Genomic DNA, 9,257 nt, shown 5'->3' with positions numbered 1-9,257 from the left:
TTGTCGCCTTTTGCCTTCAAGTAGTCCAAAACTATCACGACACATATACAACTAGGCATTTTGGTAGTACTAAAAAATTAGATTTAGTACAACAATCATTCTAGTGGCCCCATATGCGACAAATTGTCGAAGATTTTGTTTGGACTTGTGATACATATTGGAGAGCAAAAATGCCAAGGCATCATCCATATGGTTTATTAGAACCATTACCAATTCCAAGCAAGCGATGGCAATCCATTGCTCTAGATTTCATCACAGATCTTCCGGTCTCTAAGGGATTCGATGCGATCTTAACAGTAGTAGATCGATATATGAATATGTCCCATTTCCTGCCATGTACTAAGGAAATCTCCAATGAAGATACCGCTGAAACTGTCATGCGTGAAGTATGTCGGCATCATGGCCTTCCCGATAGTATCATCAACGACCATGGACCCTAGTTCGTCTCAAAGTTCTAGAAGCACCTCTTTAAAATGGTTAAGGTCACATGTAGCCTCTCCTCTGGCTAGCACCCAAGAAGAACGAACAAATCAAATGCTGGAGTAGTATCTCCGATGTTTTCTAAGCAATCATCAAGATGACTAGGCAGATATTCTCCACTCCGCCGAATTTGCGTATAATAACTCTATCCATTCATCAACACTGGTTACACCATTTTATGCTTATACAGGCTATCACCCCTGATGATGTGTAATTGAAACTCCAGAGTTACCCACAAATCCTTGCGCAGAGGATCGTTTGGAGCGGTTACACAAGATACAAGAGGATTTATCTATTCATCAAAAGCACGCTCAACAAACACACAAGGTTTACATAGATTGTCGTCGGCTTCCATCCAATTTTAACGTTGGCAATTGGGTATGGCTACTACGACGACACATCAAGACTACTCGCCCATGCTAGAAGTTGGATTATTGGCGATTAGGTCATTTCCGTATTATCGGAAAAATTAATGATGTCTCTTTTCATCTCGATCTACCTCCGCAACTTCAGATACATCTGGTGTTTCATAGTTCTCTCCAAGAACCCTATCATAGTTCATCGAACTTGAAAATGGACCTGAGTACGAGGTTTTCGCCATCCTGGATTCCAAGATTGTTCGCAACAAGCTGTACTATTTAGTCTATTGGCTAGGATATAGTCCCAATGAGCATACTTGGGAACTGATAGAGAATGTGATCAATGCTCCTATTCTTCTTGAAGACTTTCATCGTCAATATCCAGACAAACCAGGTCCTCAATCCAAAATTAATCGTGACACTCGTCGTTTTAAAGGGGGGATAGTGTTGGAGACAGAGGTCGTCAATGCGGAAGATCAAATAGCAAAAGATCAAACCTGCGTATGACAGTTTGCAAGATCGTGCACAGAGACAGACAGAGAGAGAGAGAGGCACAAAAGACTTTCTATTCAATAGAAACAATAATACAACCAACCTTACAAAAAGGTTACAAGGTCACTATATATAGTGACTGACTTAGGGCAACTACCATTTATGCTAATTACACAAATGGCCCAAACTTGATCTATACAAAGGGATAGTGTGAATATGTCCATTATACACTTGTATTCGACAAATAGTGTAAAAGGGAGAGACTCGAACCCATGACCTTATATTACATGGGTCGAACTCTTACTATTAGGCTATATATTGTAATACAAAGGATATTATTTTCATTTAAGTTTTACTATAGAAAATTGATGTATATTCCAGATTTCTCTAGAACATTCTAGAAACTTCAGGAGTACTCTTGAGAACACTATAAAAGGAGGCACAAAGCATTATTTCGAACCAAATCGGTTCAACGCCAATCTTAAGCCTCATAGTTATTCTTGTACTTACTCTTCATATAATATAATATATCTTTTGTTATCATCATTCTCCCTCTCTCTCTCTCTCTCTCTCTCTCTCCTTCTCTCATGAGTTCTACACCCTTTTCTCTCTCATAGTACTAATTCACATCTCTTAGTACTAATTCCCTCTCTGTCTTAGTATTGTTCCGGACAAACGTAGGAAAAGACCGAAACTGGAGGAGACAAGAAGAAAAAGGAAGTTGAGTCGACTGAAGAAGTCGGCACATCCGATAAAGTCGGAACAAGAGGCAACGGCTACAGAGTCAAGAAGGACAGAGCCAACCGCAAGATGAAGGCCAAGACCTGAACGTGGTCTGATATGGTGAAGGGCTTGAAGATTGAAGACAAATTGGAGACAACCAATTCAGACAAGAGTGGGAACGAATCAAAGGCAGACGATTCGAACAAGCCGAATCAAGAGAAGGCCAAACGAACGAGAAGATAGCAGTTCCCGCCGACACGGAGGAGCCGACGGGTCGAGAAGCGCCGAAGTCACATCAATGAAGGAGCTGAGATGGGCTTGGTGAGCAAACAAGCCAACCGAGAAGGTTGACATGCGCGGAACCAGAGGGGTCGTGGAAAGCGGGACCAGACAGGTTGAAGAGCATGAGCAAGGCGTGAGGACACCAAGAGAAGCCAAAGGCAAGGATCAACGGATACTGACATGATGGACCGACCTCAAGTTGAGCGATCAAGATCAACATGGGCCAGATCGGCTAAAAAATCCGAGAGTCGGATCAGTAAGCCAGATTCAAGAGCCGAATTGGAGAGTCGAACCCACCAAATAAGTTCATCTAGAGGCATTAAGTGATAAGGGATACAATGGGCAATTAGATGGGTTTGACTTGATATTGCACCCTCAACTACTATAGTTCATAATTAATTCAATTACTATTAAAGAGAGACATTGTCTATGTAAATGCCTCTACTAATTAATTGCAAAATGAACATTCTCCTTTCATTTATTCTGGAGAGTATACATATACGATAAATAGGAGAAAGAAAGAAAGATATATTAATGTCTTTTAGGAGGCCAGAATGGCCTATAAGACCAAATAAGAGATTACATCTTAAGTGTTGTATCGTCTTTGAGAACAAATCAAAATAAAATAAATATTATATAGTAAATATAAAAGTAAATAAGATGAAAAGAAAAGAAATAAGGGAATCTAGTTTTTGGCACATGTGAGATTCTCAAGTTAGGTATATTGTAGCTTTTGTCTTCAAAAGATCTCTAGCATAGGTCGATCCAGAATGGAAATGTCTCTGAAGTGAGGGAAGCACCTACGATGGCGGGAGATAATGGCTTTTTTCATCTGTCGATGACAAGGGTGTCGAGGTCATGGTCCATGGGGCTGGGGCCTACGTGCACGACAAATTGCTATTGCATGATCAATTGTAACCCCTTTGGTATGTCCTGGACTTGAGCCCATTTGTGTATCCCATGACTGACTTGTAGCATTAGGAGTGATGGGGCTAAAGAAAGTTGTGATTGTTCTTTGTGGATGTATTCTTCAACGTCTTTTCTCGATGTCTCTTGAGCTCTAGCAAGAAAATTCCTAGGCATCGTTGGTCCTCATATTCCATTACCTTGCGTAGTGGGCCAAAGCCTTGTCTAAAGAGGCAATGGTATCTCCCTCTGATTTCATAAAAGACACTACAATGACAAACATAGTGTTCCTCTTATTCCACTTGTTGATGACACAATTGGCTAATTCTCTCTTCATCTACCTACCTCAATTTCTAGTTGATGTGATGAAGTTCGCAGCTGCCCTATCACACTACGCAATGCATAGGATAGATGTATGTCCATATAAGGTGGCTTGATGATGAATCTGTTGGGTATGTGAGAAAGAGTGGGAAACACACAAGAAGCTCAAAGAAAGAAGCACTCACACAAGGAAGGCAATGGCTGGAATAGCTCTCTATTGATGAATGTTCCTAAAAAAAAATAGGAGCTGAAATATATATCCCTAAGTACTAAGTACCACCACATATGAGTGACTCATGTATGTGGTAACATGGGGAAAAAACCTCTAGCCAGCACTAGAGTAAAAAGTGCCCATGTATAGGGAAAATGGTTCACATCAAAGCTACTAGAGGAACACGCAAGTGTAACAAACCCCCCTGGAGCGAATGATGTGAACATGTACAAGGAGTGACAGATCAGCCCCCACAAGGCAATAAGCCTAAAGCTTTGCGAAAAGCTTCAAACTTTTCTCGTGGAAGAGCTTTGGTGAATATGTCTGCCACGTTATCTTGTGTAGGCACATATACCAAATCAATATCTCCTGCATGAAAGCGCTCTCTCACATAGTGATAATGCACCTCAATGTGTTTGGTCCGTGCATGAAATACAGGATTTCGTGCAACAGCCAATGCACTCTGACTATCTGTGAGAATACGTGTAGCAACTTCAATCTCCATGCAAAGATCCATCAAAAGGCGTCTTAGCCATATACACTCCACTGTAGCTGTGAAAACTGCCCTGTACTCAGCTTCACAACTTGATGTCGCCACTGTAGGTTGCTTTTTACTCAACCAAGATATACATGAGTTTCCAAAGAAAAAGCAATTACCACTAGTGGACACGCGAGTATCATAACAACCAGCCCAATCACTATCTGTAAAAGCATGCAAGCATGGCTGAGTATCTCTGCCATAAAAGAGACCCAAGCTCAAAGTGCCTCTAAGATATCTGAACACACGTTTCACTGCTTGCCAATGCTTAGTGCCAGGGCTATGCATGAATCGACTCAATTGGGAGACTGCATACTGTATATCCGGCCTTGTATTGCATGCATATATAAGACATCCCACAACTTGTTGATAAAGAGAAGTATCAAACGCATCACTAGAATCCTCAACAGAGAACCTAAATCCTGTCTCCACAGGTGTATAAACCGGTTTGCAATCCTCAAAGTCAAAACGCTGAAGTAGTTTTTCAACATACTTTCCTTGATGCATAAACATTCCCCCCTCAACGGATACAAACTGGATGCCAAGATAGTAGCTCAAAAGACCAAGATAAGTGACTTCAAAAGTATGCTGCAAATCAGCCATAAGAAAATCGAGTTTTGCATCACATGACCCAGTCAAGAGTATGTCATCAACATAAAGAACGAGCACTAGAAGATCAGCCCCATCTTTGCGTACATAAAGTGTGCTTTCAATCGGACTACATGTGAAGCTAAGAGAAATCAAGTGCTTATGGATTTTTTCATACCATGCACGCGGAGCTTGCTTTAGACCATACAAGGCCTTATGCAAGCGACAAACCATATGCTCTTTCTCTTTCGTAGCAAATCCAGGAGGTTGCTTCACATAAACCTCTTCTTGCAAATCACCATTTAAAAAGGCTGTTTTTATGTCCAATTGATGCATTTTCCAACCTCTTTGGGCAGCCAATGCAACCACGGTACGAATGGTAGTCATGCGTGAAGTAGGTGCAAAAGTTTCCTCATAATCAATGCCATATTGTTGGGCATATCCTTTGGCAACCAATCTAGCTTTGTAGCGATCAATACTACCATCGGGCTTTCGTTTAATCTTGTAAACCCACCTAGTACCAATCACATTCTTTCCTTTTGGCAATTCACATAACTCCCAAGTACCATTTTTATGAATGGAATCCATTTCTGATTGCATAGCACTCATCCAATGTGGATCATCACATGCATCTTCAAAAGTAAGTGGCTCCTCATTACATGCTATTGCAACAATAGAATAATCCACAAAATTACCTGATGCATGGCGAGAGCTTGATCTTGTTTTACCAAGTAAAGGTGCACTCAATTTGCTATCTTGCAAAGTTTGTTTCAGCCACCTCGGCATAGTTTGTGACCTCTCGATAGCCATACGTTCATTATGTAATACATCTTCAATATGTACATCATGCGTGGGCTGAATTTCATGCTCATTTTCAGCCACATTTGGTTGGACATTTCGTGCATTTTCAACACTTATTTGCTGGAAATTTTTATCCCTTTGAGACTCACTTGGCTGGTCTACATGTCCATGGTCAAGCGCAGCACTTTGGAACGAAGGCATGAGTGTATCAAACACATCTTGTGAGCTAACTGTTGGTTGTTTTTTGCATTCAAGAAAAGGGAAAGCTGAATTTTCAGCAAATACCACATCTCGACTCACAATAATTGTGTCCGTCAATGGATGATACAAACGATATCCCTTACTTTCCGCACTATAACCAACAAATATGCATTTCTTTGCCTTGTCATCAAGTTTGTGACGTTGTTGTGATGGCACAAGAGCATATGCCAAACAACCGAACACACGCATATGACTAACCATAGGTTTATGTCCATTCCAAGCCTCATATGGCGTAATGACTCTCAACGCTTTTGTAGGGCAACGATTCAACACATAATTTGCACACATAACCGCTTCCATCCAAAACTTGTTAGGAAGATGCTTTCCTTTAACCATACATCGTGCCATCTCTAAGAGTGTTCTATTTTTGCATTCTGCAACACCATTTTGTTGAGGTGTATATGGCACCGTACATTGATGTAAAATACCTCTCTCACAAAGAAAAGCATTAAACTCATGTGACATATATTCGCCACCACGATCCGTGCGTAGAGTCAAGAGCTTATTTGCGGAAAAATTTTCAGCCATAGCTAAAAATGATTTGAAGCAAGAAAAGACTTCATTCTTTGCTTTCATAGGATACACCCATGTATGACGAGTAGCATCATCAATGAAGGTAACAAAATATACATGCTTTCCAAAAGATGGAGTCTTTACAGGACCACACACATCACTATGAACAAGTTGTAATTTTCTTGTAGTGTGTGTATGACTATCTTTTGGAAAAGAAGCACGATGCATTTTTCCAAGAATGCAACCTTCACATGCATGTTTTTCAATGGACTCAAGTGTAGGCAACCCAATAACCATATCCTTCTTTTGCAAGTGAAGCAAACTATTGAAGTTCAAGTGACCAAAACGAGCATGCCAAAGCTCCATTTCAGCCATGGAAGAAGTATGTACAGCCAAGGCATTTAGAGAAGCCCTCTTGTATGTATCTAAACGGTACAAGCCATTGCATAATGTACCGGACATCACGATAACATCACCATTGCTATAATCATGAACCATGCACTTATCATCAACAAAATGTACATGAAGTCCGGCTTTGGCAATCAAAGGAACCGAAATTAAGTTCTTCTTGATACCGGGCACATACAATACATTCTTTAAGATGACAACACCTCCATTTGCAGCCGAAAGCTCAATTTCTCCTACTCCAATGATAGGATAAGAGGCATTGTTTGCACACACCACATGTCCACCTTTGGGTGCATCTTTCAAGGATGCAAAAAAACTTTTGCATGAAGTAATGTGCTTTGAAGCACCACTATCAAAGAACCAATCCGAATCAATCTCACTTACAACCATACATTTAGAGTGCAATGATGCATCATAATGATATGTAACAACACATGCCCAATAATCTTGAGCCATGTTGGCCTCATCACTCTTTGCACTTGAAACATTTTCAGAAATGGTCATGCCGGATTCCTTCTTCTTCTCATTGCGCTTAACAAGCTTTCTACATTCTTCAATCGTATGGCCAACCTTTCGACAATATTTGCATTTTTTCTTCTTTTGCAAATCACCATCATTAGAGGAATAAGTGAAAGAGGGAGGTTGAGGCTTTGGTTTTGAAGAACCAAAAGCTGAACCATGCTTGCCTTTTCCTTTTTGTGAGATAGCAAGTGCTTGTGTTCCCTCTATCAAACCACTTCTATTCACTCTAGATTGTTCTTCTTGCAAAAGAAGAGACACAACCTCATCAAATGCGTACATATCCGTATTCCCTTTTGCAACCAAACGAATAGTAGTAGCAAAGCTTTGAAAAGATTCGGGTAATCCTTTCAACAACGTAGAGACAAGTGATGTATTCGAAATGATCTCATCAATGTTTGCCAATTGCTCTTTCAAATCTTTAATGCGTGTCACATACACATCTACCGACTCATTTTCAGCCATATATACATCCTCAAGTTGCTTTCTCAAATATGCAACACGTGCTTCGTTATGCACGGCATACAACGAAGCAAGAGTGTCCCATGCTTGTTTGGACGTAGAGCATGACCGAATATGTGGAACTATATGACGCTTCACAGAAAGTGCAATCAATGCATGAGCTTGAGCATCTTTTCCATCCCATCTAAGTTGCTCTTGTGTTGGTGGAGTAGATGAAGTCACTGTGCTCGAAGATGAACCTGTATCTGTGATAGTAGACTGTGAAGTAGTAGGACCGGCGGGGCGTCGATCTACATCTACCACTATGTTCCATAGTTGTTTGGCAACAAGAACGTGTTTCATCATGTAGGACCACATTGGATAGTTTGTCCCATCAAGCTTATCTTCAGCTTGAAGCATGCCAAACAAATCACCATTGTTTGCCATTTTACCAAAGAACAAGAAAGTGGTAAAATATTACCTCAACAAATCGGAAATGAGTGCTGAAAATGCAGCTCACAAACTATCACTCGGATGACGATTTCGACTACACGAATGACTTCGAAATGGGGGTAAAACAGCAGGGTACCTGCTGAAAATGCGCTCCAAGTGCTGAAATACACTTCTCTATATTCGGAAGTTGATTTGCACAATGAAAAGTGCGCGCGCGCCGCGACACCGCGATGCGGACAACCGAAGATGGAGAGGATGAAGAACTTGGCTCTGATACCACTGTTGGGTATGTGAGAAAGAGTGGGAAACACACAAGAAGCTCAAAGAAAGAAGCACTCACACAAGGAAGGCAATGGCTGGAATAGCTCTCTATTGATGAATGTTCCTAAAAAAAAAATAGGAGCTGAAATATATATCCCTAAGTACTAAGTACCACCACATATGAGTGACTCATGTATGTGGTAACATGGGGAAAAAACCTCTAGCCAGCACTAGAGTAAAAAGTGCCCATGTATAGGGAAAATGGTTCACATCAAAGCTACTAGAGGAACACGCAAGTGTAACAGAATCCATCCTCCGATGTATGTAAGAAGTGTGCCTTATAATGGGCCATCTTTGTACCAAGTGGTATTTTGGGGCTGATCCATGTTATCTTGTTTTCCAAGTTAATAATATCAGTTCGGATCACTCTGTTCTTTTCCACTTTGGTCATATTTAGATGGGGACAGTCCAAGCTATATTGGAACGGGGGTAGTGCATTTATACTCATGCCATGTGACTTGAACCATTGCTGTATTTTAGCATACCAACAATGAGTGTCTCCATTTTCAGCCAGTTGTCTTGATGACATAAGTGCCAACCTTGGGTACCTTCGTTTAGGGAGCTCCCAAAGACGTTGGATAAATGTTACTGATCGGAACAATGCCTCGGTTATTATAGGTGTTGCTCCCATCTTTGCCCG

Source organism: Azolla caroliniana, unplaced genomic scaffold (assembly GCF_043228905.1).
Source record: "Azolla caroliniana isolate FFs.n. ecotype wild unplaced genomic scaffold, voAzoCaro1.0.p SCAF_2, whole genome shotgun sequence".
NCBI classification, from domain to species: domain Eukaryota; kingdom Viridiplantae; phylum Streptophyta; class Polypodiopsida; order Salviniales; family Salviniaceae; genus Azolla; species Azolla caroliniana.
The sequence above is the reverse complement of the archived record's forward strand: the minus strand, read 5'-3'. Positions refer to the sequence as shown.